Raw genomic sequence first — 12,389 nt, forward strand, 5'->3', positions numbered from 1 at the left:
CAGCCCCCACCACAGGGAGCTCGTCAGACAGCATGCTTGAGTAAATGTCGGCCCCCTTCTAGCTCAGGAAGCTATCCCAGGCTTTCCTCTGCCTGCCTGACTTCTCTAACAATCCCTCTCCCCTGCCCAGGAGAGCCCTTCAGCTTCAGGGAGAGGTCTGAGGTAGTTCACAGGTTGTTTAGTCATTCAAATTCCAGGAAGAGCTGCATGCTCCCCTCCCCTCCCGAACTCTCTCCCCGCCCCACAGCCCCACCCAGTCACTTTCTGCTAGGATATTCACACTAAGGTATGGTGCTCCATGGGTGACGTTCACAAAGCACGCGCTGCGGCCAGAGGCACTTGGGGCTGCCCAGTGTTGCAGCCCTGCAGGGCGTGCTCACACTTCCTTGGCAGTGGCTGAGCCAAGGCTCACACTAGGCCGACTGCAGTTGCGGTGCTGGGACTTAGCTTCATTCTCCACCTTATCCACTGCAGGAAGGCCCATAAACATAGTCAAGGTATAAAACAGAACTTTATAAGGTCTTGCTGTCAAGTAATGAAATTGATGACACAGCCTCCTTTCCTGCAATCACATCTTGTACCTTCAGGAGTGAGAAACTAGGGAATACATATAGTTACAATTTGTCACAGCTAAATAAAACAAGGTCTCGTATTGTTCATCCAGTTTAGCTCAGGCTTAAAGCACTTAGTCCCTTGACTGGCGCTGGAAGTGATGGTGCTGGTGTAACAGCATCAACAGTTCCTTCCCAGGACCATTTTTAAATCACTTCCCACTGCTTTGCTGGCCTCTGTGTACTGGGTTCTTTGTCTTGAGATCCTGATCCCATCAAATTTTCCTCATTAGCTTGGCCTCCTGGAAGAATGGTTGTACTGCCTTTCTTTGATGTGTGCGGTGTGGATCCCACAACTTCTATTATACGGGAACAACAGGCCCAAAATGGAGTCACTGGTGCTAAGGCCCACTGAGACTTCTAGTTAACCAAATTGCAGTTTCAGCCTCTCCCAGGAGTAGAATTTTAAACCAATCAGTTTGGAATCCCCTGGTCAATACTAGTGAAGTGAGCTGCCTGATAGACCCCTCCCCTCCCCAAGACAAGGTGAGCTTGCCTGAAATAATCCACTTTTTTTAACTTCTTTGTCCCATCCTGTTCCTGCCTATAACACCTTTAATTTTGTACAGCTCCTCTGAGCGCCTGTCTATCTGCTGGATGGGGTGTTGCCCAACTCATGAATCACTGAATAAAGTCAATTAGATCTTTAAATTTACTCAGTTGCATTTTTGTTCTTCAACAATACTCGTATAGTCTCCTCTACCTTTTGCCTTTTTTTTTTTCTGATCTCAAACTATTCTTTGTCTCTTGTTCTAGATCTGCCACTATTCACATATTTCTTTCATCCTTTTATGTTTTTTTCATTCTTTTTGTTATTTTACTTGGGGAGTGTATCATTGTTTAAGCATTATGAATCTTTCTTTGTAATATCTCATTCACACCTTGACAATACATACCTATTTATTTTAAAAGCAAATTCTATTCATCCACTCGACAAATATTTACTGAGCGCCAACACTGTGTCTAGCACTCAAGCTACGGTAGAGTTCATCTCACTCACAGAATTTACAGTCACAGGTTGGAAAAGGCCATGTGGATATATTCACTTCACCAGACTACAAAGAATAAGAAACAGTTTTGATATGAAGCAATAGTAGGCAAAGACCTTTTCCAGGGCACAGGAAAAGAAATACTTTAAATAGCATAATAAATCCAAGGAATATAAAAAGAAAAGAGCCCTCTTCTATTTTATGAGTAATATCAGTAATTTAGAATTAGAACAAAGAAAATATTTCCAAACCTCACATCCACTGTGTTATTCGACTCATGGTCAAAGACTTCAAAAGGCTCTTTGATTTTTTTGTGAAATTCTGCTACTGCTATCTCTGCAAAAGACAAAGTAAATAAAAATTATTTTACTTCAATTTTGAATCCAAAACAAAAATTTCAGTAACTCAGTTGGAAATTCTTAATAAGGAAGAACATGTAGCACTCTCTCCTAATCTTCTTAACGTGTCATGTAGCACGTTGAGACGATCTCAAAGGTGGAACAGACTCATTTTCCTTACCTTTTTTACTGGGGCATAATGCACATCCAATATAGTACCAAAGGTGCACCAATCTGAAGTACACAGCTCTGGGAGTTTTTACATATGCATATAGGCGGGGAGCCACCACCAGATTAAGGTCAAGAACATCACCAGCCCGGTCCATCTTCCCTCCAAGCAGTGTGGGTGGAGCCAGGGCCTGAGAGGCAGAGGGAATCCAGTGCCACAGACGTCGAGTGCAGGTCACTAGTGTGCCCGCTGCCGCTGAAGGGCCTCTGCGCTTGAGGGGGACTGATTGCACAGGAGGCACACGAAAGCACCGTGTGATGCTCCCTCAAAGAGCTCTCAAACTAAGACCTAATTATATCAAACAATTAAAGTCATTTACTCAATAAATAGTTACTGTGTACCTACTCTGAGCTAGACGCACTTCTAGGTGCTGAGGTTATTGTAAGGAATGAAATAGACAAAAATCCCTGCCGCCGGGGAGCTATTTTTATTGGAGGAGATGTATCAGCTTACACACGTTTGATAAAATATATGGTAAGTCAAATGGTTCTGGAAAAAAATAGATCACGGAAGGGACAGGAGGAGTGCTGGGGGTGTGGGTGGGGAGAACGGGAAGCCATGGTGGTCTGGGAAGGTCTGCCTCAGTGACACGGTGACTCCTGCACAGACCTGAAGGAGGGAAGGGCCAGCCTTGAGAATATCTGCAGGGAGGTTTTTAGGCAGAGAGACCAGCAACAGCAGAACTAGGAAATAAGGTCAGAAAGGTGTGTTTGGGGTGGAGGATGGATTCTGCAAGGCCTCTGTAGCTGCTTGAAGCATGTTGTCTTTTACTTTGAAGGAGCTGAGAAACCACTGGAAGGTTCTAAGCAGTGAAGGGAGGTGGTCTGCCTTATATTCTCTTCGGCTGTTATGTTAGCAATACCTGGAAAGGGCCAGGGTGGGGCAGACAGCCCAGCTGGGAGGCTGCGCAGTATTCTGGGTGAGAGACTGACGGTGTTTCCGACTGGATGGCAGCGGTGGGGTGGGGAGAAACGATAGGAGTCTGTATATATTCTAAGGGGCAGAGGCTTTGCTGATGGGTTTGATGTTAGGTGTAGAGAGAAAGAAAGGGGGTGAGGTTGAGTCCAAGGTATTTGGCTGAGTGGAAGAATAAAGGAAAAAAATGCAATCAAGTCTCAAAATTTGTTTTCCAAACAGAAAGTACAACAGGACACTCAGAAAGGGAAAGTAAGTATGAGTTTAGATAACTATTTTAATTATAAATATAATATCATCAAATTGTAGAAAATGGGAAAAATTTTAACTACTCACATTCCCTTTACCCTAATAGAACCACTAATCATTTTGCTGTATTTTCCTCCAAATTTTCTTTATACACAAGCTTTTGTGTATAGCGTTTAATAACTACCATTCATTCACTCAACAAAAGCTGACTGAATGAACAACATCTACCAGGTTCTGTGTCAGCTACTGTATCTACATTGAAACCAGAGGGGTAAGTATCTCACTTTTAGAAAAAAAAGAAAACAAAGCTCAGTGAAGTTAAGCAACTGGCCCCAGATCAGAGTTATTAGACGGCAGAGCCGGACTGACCCAGACCTTTCTCACTTGAGGATCCTGCTCTCCCTACCCCCCAAGTGCTGGTATTCATAGTGCAAAGCGATTACTCCGAATTACTCTACTCAGATGTCATATTTTTCCAGGATGCAACATAATCTAATTAATCTTCCATTTTTAACAGCACCAAAGGAATGTAACACAATTTACTGATGTTAATTTTTCTTTATTATAAATAACATGGCAGTGAGCGCCTTTTACTAACTTAATAAGCAAAAAATAAATATCTCTATTTAAATTTGCACTTTGATTACAAGCGAGTCTGAATAATGATCCGCATGCTTGTTTGCTACCTCTGCTTTCTACGTTATGACTTGTCTGTTCATCCTTACTGGGATCTCTCTTAACAATTTGTATGAGCTCTTTAAATAATAAAGACTTAACCGTATGTCATAGTTACCACAGACAATTCTCCAGGTTAATTGTTTGCATTTGTTTTTCTAAAATGAAAACAGTTCCATTCCTTTCTGACCATCAAAATCCTATATGATTACTGGAGGAAAAAACAAGGGTACGGAAGAGTTTAGAATAAGTAAAAATCACTTCAAATCCTACCACAAAGAGTCAACTACTCTTCATGTTGTCCTCTAATCTAATTTTTCACCAAGCAATAAATTGCATCTTTCATTCTCAAAAACTATTTATTACATCATCATTTTTAATGACTGCTTGGTATTCCGTTATAGAGCTTTATCATGATTTATTTAACCAACCCTCTAATGTAGATATTTAGGTAGTCTCCAATTTTTCATTGTTCTAATAATTCTTTAGTGAACAGTCTTGCCCAATTCATCTTTGTGCATCTGTCTTCTTATCTCACTGAAATACAATGAGTTGACTACAGTTGAATTTGCATGGGCTCTTAGGATGGTTCTTGTTAGTCATAATAGTCCTTGGGACGATCTCACTGGTCATAACACTGCCACTGCACAAAGCTGATGTCTGCTCTTTAAATTTAAGATCACTTTTAAAGTATATTGTCTTTTATTTTTAGGTAGTCACATCTGTTGAGATTTCTTCTCACTCTTTAAAATTTAGAAACTTATCCTTTGAAACAACCAAGAAGGAAGGAGAAAATCATCCTTTTTCTAGAGGTTTGGTGAGTTCTCAACTCTATTTTCTTCTACAATTAAAAACTATATTTACATTTTCATCCATCTGAAATTTATTTTGATGTGATTCAAAATGAAAGATTAATTTCTAATCTTAGCCCAGTAACTTCTAATTTATTCAGCACTTGAGTACTTTCCTCCCACTTTAATGTGTTAGAGTCTTTTATGTGATGGAGACGGCCCCCATTGATTATCTATTCTATTGGCTCCATTCTGATTTGCATGTCTGTCTAGTCTTATGCTATTACCACACTATTTACTTATTGTTACTGTATTGGTCTTCTTTTTAGGAACATTCATTAATATTCTCACCAGTTTTTTCTTTCAAGTGAAATTTATAAATCCAAAAGAAATTTAGAAATTCCAAATAAAATACCATTGGAGTTTTATTGCTGTTGCAATTAAGCTGTACACTGAGAAAAAAATTAAAATGTTTAATTTTCACATCTAAGAGATACATGTTAGATATATACCCCTTTTTATAGCTCTAAATTAAATATTACATATTATGGTTTTCCTCATATAAGTAACACATACCCCTCCAAGAGATTGTGCCTTGAGCATTTTATGGGTTTTGCAGGTATTGTGAGGGAATCTTTTCTTAAGCCCTATAATTTCTGATAGCTGAAGTAAACATTGATTTTTTAAATTTTACTATTGATCTTATATCCATTTCCTGAAACTTTTTGTTAGTGATAATCTTTTTTCAGTTGATTATTTTGTATTTTCTGATAATACATTTTGTCTCTTCTTTTCAGGATTTGTACTTCTTATTTCTCCTTCATGATTTATGACATTGGCCAGAACTACCAAAACAACTTTAATCCATAAAATGATAAGGATAATCCTTGTTTTTTAAAAACATTATTATTGTTTAATTGATTAGAACACTAGTCTTTTACCAGTAAATATAATGTTGACTTGTGTTCTAAAATAGGTATTACTTATAATTTAAAGCAGTATTCTCCCATTTCTATGTCTCAGTTTTTATGTTAAGAACAGGCACTAACTTTTAACAACCTCTTATCAATATTTTCTAGATTTTCTAAAATGTACTCTGTTTCACACTTGTTCCTCAAGGTGCTTTGCAATAAAAGGCTTCAAAGATCAAAAATGTCTGAGAAACTTTGAATATTATGTTCTCCTTTTAGAGATTTATAATGCATACTAGTATAGTAAAGTCTTTGGGATATTCTACAGCTAAGAAACTTGTTAACTATAACACAGCATTTTTCCGAATTTTGTTGATCATGGAATCTCCTTTTCCCAGTTATTATATGTCAAGACTAATCAATGCCTTAATTGAAATCTGAGACTTCCCTAAATCAGGAATCCTCATGCACTGGACACTTCTGTGTTGTGAACAGATTACACGGCCACCCAAAAGTGTTGATCCGCTCATCTCTCACTGTGACCAGATAATGTCAGGCAGCTGGAAGCATCTATTCCACAGCTTCCCAGAAGGAGGCTCAGAGCAGTACAGGAGCTGATGGCAGCCCCTTGGTCTGCACAGGTGGCAGGCACAACAAATGCCATCAGGCACCCACTGCTCCACATTGCCAAGGTGATATACCACACGGGCTCCTATTTCAGAAGCCAGATCCTCAATGCACCACTGCCCACCGTGAACAAGGAACTCAATGGAACCACTGGAGAATTTCATGCCCCAGATTCCCAAGGAGCATAGTGGGTAATGAGTTGGGAGTGAGGGGGCTCACGGCCCTAGGAAGCAGCCTCAAATCCTTATCTTTACCCATATCAGCTACTTTTGTCCCTCTGCAGCTGACATGCCCTTCTAGTAGCAGCCAAGCTTACTGCGTGGCTTTAACAAGATGTGCATGTTATATAAATCATATCTTCATCATTATTTTGAAATAATTGATGTGAGAAAGTTCAATTGGATTTAAAAAATTGCATTATCACAAAATTTTTTGTTATATTTATCAATTAAAGGATGTTTTTAGATTCTATATATATCATTTCAACTGTTAGAAATTTTTTCGTGGTTGAGAAAAATGCTTTTACGTTTTTGCATAAACAAAGTTTCTCATGGTGGTAAACTATCAAAAATTGAGGAGCTCACATTAAAAAATCTGATCAGGAATTGAGTATAACCATTTCTAGAATAAAATATGATATTACAGTGTATGCTTGGAAGCAAGCTCAACTTCCTCATTAAAATTTTTAAATATATTTGGAATTTTTGTATAAATTCATCTCTGAAAGATTTCCTAATACTTAGTTTTATTTTATTATAAAAATTACAAAGAAAATACAGTGAATTTTTCTCATTAAGCCCCATAGATGCCCCAATCTCTTCCAGTCATTATCCCAATATGCCATTCAAATGTTATTTTCATGTTCCTGTTTTGAAGTGGTGAAAGTTGGGAAACACCATCCTAAGGTAATCATCTCTCTGAGTCCTTTTGAGAGTGGCTGCCTATTCTACTACAGTCTGCTATCTCAGGGATTTAAGAGAAAGTCAGCAATATTTTGCTCCCCGTTGCTTCTCACAGTCCCCCACTTCTAGCTCAACATATTTTTTTTCAAATTCTTTAATTAAAAATTTCAAACATATGGAAAAGTTAAAAGCTTAGTATTGTAAACAACTCTATACTCACCACCTGGATTAACTATTGTTAATATTTCACTGTTTTTGTGTGCGTCTGAGGAAGATTGTCCCTGAGCTAACATCTGTTGCCAATCTTCCTCTTTTTGCTTGAGGAAGAGTCTCACTTTGCTAACATCTGTACCAGTCTTCCTCTATTTTGTGTGGGATGCCACCACAGTGTGGCTTGGTGAGTGGTGCTAGGTCCATGCCCGGATCCAAAACCTGATCTGAAGCAAAGCATGTGAATTTATCTTCTACACCACAGGGCGGGCCCCAATAATTTCACCATTTTTCGCTTCCTCCGTCTCTGTCTCTAAGTAAATTGCAGACATTATGAAACTTCATCCCTAAATAGTTCAGCATGCATCTCCTAAAAATAAAGACATTCTCCTACATAACCCAAATATAATTATATCCTTAAAACTTAACAAAAATTGACCTAATTAAATCATGTAATATCAATATTCAGATTTCTCCAACTGTACCATAATGTCTTTTATAGTTATTTTTTCAACCTAAACGCTAATCAAAGGTTACGTACTACATTTGGCTTTTACATTTTTTGGTCTCCTAAACTAAAACAGTCCTCCATCCTTCCCTAACCTCCTGTCCCCCCGTGAAATTAGCTTGTTGAAAAGACAACACTATGCAACGTCTTAGAAAGAGTCCTATAGTCTGGACTGGTCTGATAGCTTCCTTGTTTCACTCTCATGTTAAAAACCATTACTCCATTAAGCTTTGTTCCTTCAGGATATATGCCTACTACTCTTTTTCATTGCTGTCTTCTACTGATTGTCTGATCACTTCCTCCAAATTTATTATCCCAACTAATTGTTTCCAACCTCATCCTCACAATTCTATTTGATCATCAACACCTTTTGATTCTACTTATTAAAGACTTCTCAAATCTGTCTCTTTCCTTCTATTTCCATCGCCACTGTTAAGATTAGACCCTCATCACTTTTGGCCTGAACTAATATTGTCAATTCCTGTCTTTGCGCCTCTGGTCTCCTTTCACTCCCTTCCCATTCCACCCTCCCAACCACAGTCCACCCTTTGCTAGGATAATCTTTCTAAAATGAAAATTTGATCATGTGACACTCCAGTTTTTAAAGTCCTTCAATGGTTCCCAAGGTCTTAAAAAAATATTCAGACTCCTTAACCATGCACACAAAGCCCTTTATGAACTTGGCCCCTACCTACCTATCTCAAAAATATCATTTCTTAACACCTACCCCATACAGATCCTCCAACTTGGAAATCTTTATAGTTTCCCAATTATTTTGCTTTTTCAGTATCATTGTGATTGATAGTCCTTCTGTATGGAATACCCCACTCCGTTTTCATGGCTAACTCCTACTCATCATTCAAGACAGTTTAAGAGTAAAATACCTTTTGAAAGCTACCCTCATCCTCTTTTTTCTTATTGAGATTATGATATTTAACAACCTTGTGAAATTACAGTTGTACATCATTATTAGTCATGTTGTACGTACACCACTTCACCCCTAGTGCCCTCCCCCCACTCCCCTTTCCCCTGGTAAGCACTGATCAGTTCTCTTTTCTATATGTTAACTACCACCTATGAGTGGAGTCATACAGAGTTTGTCTTTCTCTGTCTGGCTTATTTCACTCAACATAATACCCTCAAGGTCTATCCATGTTGCTGTGAATGGGACGACTTTGTCCCTTTTTATGGCTGAGTCCCTGACTATGTCCCTTTTTATTCCATTGTATATATATATATATATATATATATATATAAAAAATATATATATATATATATACCATTGGGTACTTCTTTATCCACTCTTCAGTTGCTGGGCACTTAGGTTGCTTCCATGACTTGGCTATTGTGAATAATGCTGCGATGAACATAGGGGTGCATGGGACTTTTGGAATTGCTGATTTCAGATTCTTAGGATAGATAGCCAGTAGTGGTATGGCTGGGTCATAAGGTCTTTCTATTTTTAACTTTTTGAGAAATCTCCATACTGTTTTCCATAGTGGCTGCACCAGTTTGCATTCCCACCAACAGTGTATGAGGGTTCCTTTTTCTCCACAACCTCTCCAACATTTGTCACTCTTGGTTTTGGATATTTTTGCCAATCTAACAGGTGTAAGGTGATATCTTAGTGTAGGTTTGATTTGCATTTCCCTGATGATTAGTGATGATGAACATCTTCTCATGTGTCTATTGGCCATCCTTATATCTTCTTTGGAGAAATGTCTGTTCATGTCCCCTGCCCATTTTGTGATTGGGTTGTTTGATTTTTTGTTGTCGAGCTGTGTGAGTTCTTTATATATTATGGAGATTAACCCTTTGTCGGATAAATAAGTTGTAAATATTTTTTCCCAGTTAGTGGGCTGTTTTTTTGTTTCAATCCTGTTTTCCCTGGCCTTGAAGAAGCTCTTTAGTCTGATGAAGTCCCATTTGTTTATTCTTTCTATTGTTTCCGTCGTCTGAGGGGTTATGGAGTCCGAAAAGATTCTTTTGGAGCTGATGTCAAAGAGCGTACTGCCTATGTTCTCTTCTAGAAGACTTATTGTTTCAGACCTAATCTTTAGGTCTTTGATCCATTTTGAGTTTATTTTAGTGAATGGCGAAAAAGAATGGTCGATTTTCATTCTTTTACATGTGGCTGTCCAGTTTTCCCAGCACCATTTGTTGAAGAGACCTTCTTTTCTCCATTGTAGGCCCTCAGCTCCTTTGTCGAAGATTAGCTGTCCATAGATGTGTGGTTTTATTTCTGGGCTTTCAATTCTGTTCCATTGATCTGTGCACATGTTTTTGTACCAGTACCATGCTGTTTTGATTACTGTAGCTTTGTAGTATGTTTTGAAGTCAGGGATTGTGATGCCTCCAGCTTTCTTCTTCTTTCTCAGGATTGCTTTAGCAATTCGGGGTCTTTGGTTGCCCCATATGAATTTTAGGATTCTTTGTTCAATTTCTGTAAAGAATCTCATTGGGATTCTGATTAGGATAGCGTTGAACCTGTAGATTGCTTTAGGTAGTATGGACATTTTAACTATGTTTATTCTTCCAATCCATGTGCATGGCATGTCTTTCCATCTCTTTATGTTGTCATTGATTTCTTTCAAGAAAGTCTTGTAGTTTTCATTATATAGATCTTTCACTTCCTTGGTTAAATTTACCCCAAGGTATTTTATTCTTTTTGTTGTGATTGTGAATGGGATTGAGTTCTTGAGATCTTTTTCTGTTAGTTCATTGTTAGCATATAGAAATGCTACTGATTTACGTATGTTGATTTTATACCCTGCAACTTTGCTGTAGCTGTTGATTGTTTCTAATAGTTTTTTTTTACAGATTCTTTGGGGGTTTCTATATATAAGATCATGTCATCTGCAAACAGTGAGAGTTTTACTTCTTCGTTGCCTATTTGGATTCCTCTTATTTCTTTTTCCTGCCGAATTGCTCTGGCCAACACCTCCAGTACTATGTTGAATAAGAGTGGTGAAAGTGGGCACCCTTGTCTTGTTCCTGTTCTGAGAGGGATGGGTTTCAGTTTTTGTCTGTTGAGTATGATGTTGGCTGTGGGTTTGTCATATATGGCCTTTATATGTTGAGGTACTTTCCTTCTATACCTATTTTATTAAGGGTTTTTTATCATAAATGGATGTTGGATCTTGTCAAATGCTTTCTCTGCATCTATTGAGATGATCATGTGGATTTTATTTCTCATTTTGTTAATGTAGTGAATCACGTTGATTGACTTGCAGATGTTGAACCATCCCTGTGTCTCTAGAGTAAATCCCACTTGATCGTGGTGTATAATCTTTTTAATGTATTGCTGTATTCGGTTTGCCAAAATTTTGTTGAGGATTTTTGCATCTATGTTCATCAGTGATATTGGCCTATAGTTTTCCTTCCTTGTGTTGTCCTTGTCAGGTTTGGGGATCAGGGCGATGTTGGCTTCATAGAATGTATTAGGGAGTGCTCCATATTCCTCTATTTTCTGGAATAGTTTGAGAAGGATAGGTGTTAAATCTTCTTTGAATATTTGGTAGAATTCTCCAGAGAAGCCATCTGGTCCTGGACTCTTATTTTTGAGGAGGTTTACCCTCATCCTCTTTTTGAGTTAAGTACCCTCCTATGTAATTATGGAACATCCATGGACATCTCTATCATAATATTATATCAAACTGTATTGTAATCAGTAGTTTACTTATTTATCTCTCCTCCATACTTGTAAACACCTTGAGAATAACTTTGACAGTGCCTATAACATACTAAAAGCTGAATAAGTTCTTACTAAAAAGTTAAAAATTGGATATGAGATAATCCATGTCTCATATGGATAAGGACAGTCCATAGTTTCCCTCTTTGGTGTTTTGTTGGGGATTGTTATCTGAGTCATATTTATTTCTTTCATATAATGAAACTGGATCGTGCTTTTTTTAATCTTATAGAACAATCTGTATAACAAGAGAATTATCTGTTCAGTAAGAAATTGGCAAGGGAAGAATTAAAGTGGTATAACAAAATGAGAGACCGTAAAATGTACTGGTTGACAAATTCAGTAACATATTAAAAGATTACACATCATGACCAAGTGGGATATATTCCAGGAATTCAAAATTGGTGCAACATACAAAAATCAAAGTTATACACCATATTAACAGAATAAAGGGATAAAACACATGGTTATCACAACTGATGTAGAAAAAATATTTGACAAAATTCAACACCCTTTCATGATAATAATATTCAGAAAATTAGGAATAGAAGGAAATTTCCTCAACATGGTAAGGTCCGTATATGAAAAACCCACAGCTAACATCATATTCAGTGGTGAATGATAAAGCTATTCCCCTAAGATCAGGAACAAGACAAGGATGACTGTTTTTACCACTTCTATTCAACCTGGTACTGGATAGTCTAGCCAGAGGATGTGGGCAAGAAAAAGAAGTTAAACACATC

General features: G+C 37.9%; 1 long non-coding RNA gene across 7 annotated transcripts in view; it reads right to left on the reverse strand.

Moving 5' to 3' along the window:
• LOC103540091 (uncharacterized) overlaps window positions 1–12,389 on the reverse strand; it is a 98,311-nt gene that overhangs the window by 59,503 nt on the left and 26,419 nt on the right. For all 7 annotated transcript variants that reach the window (XR_011535242.1, XR_011535243.1, XR_011535244.1 and 4 more), the window contains one exon: window positions 1,852–1,936. This is a non-coding gene — a long non-coding RNA (uncharacterized lncRNA). The remainder of the gene's footprint in view (window positions 1–1,851; window positions 1,937–12,389) is intronic.

The sequence above is a fragment of the Equus przewalskii genome, chromosome 31 (assembly GCF_037783145.1).
Source record: "Equus przewalskii isolate Varuska chromosome 31, EquPr2, whole genome shotgun sequence".
Taxonomy (NCBI): domain Eukaryota; kingdom Metazoa; phylum Chordata; class Mammalia; order Perissodactyla; family Equidae; genus Equus; species Equus przewalskii.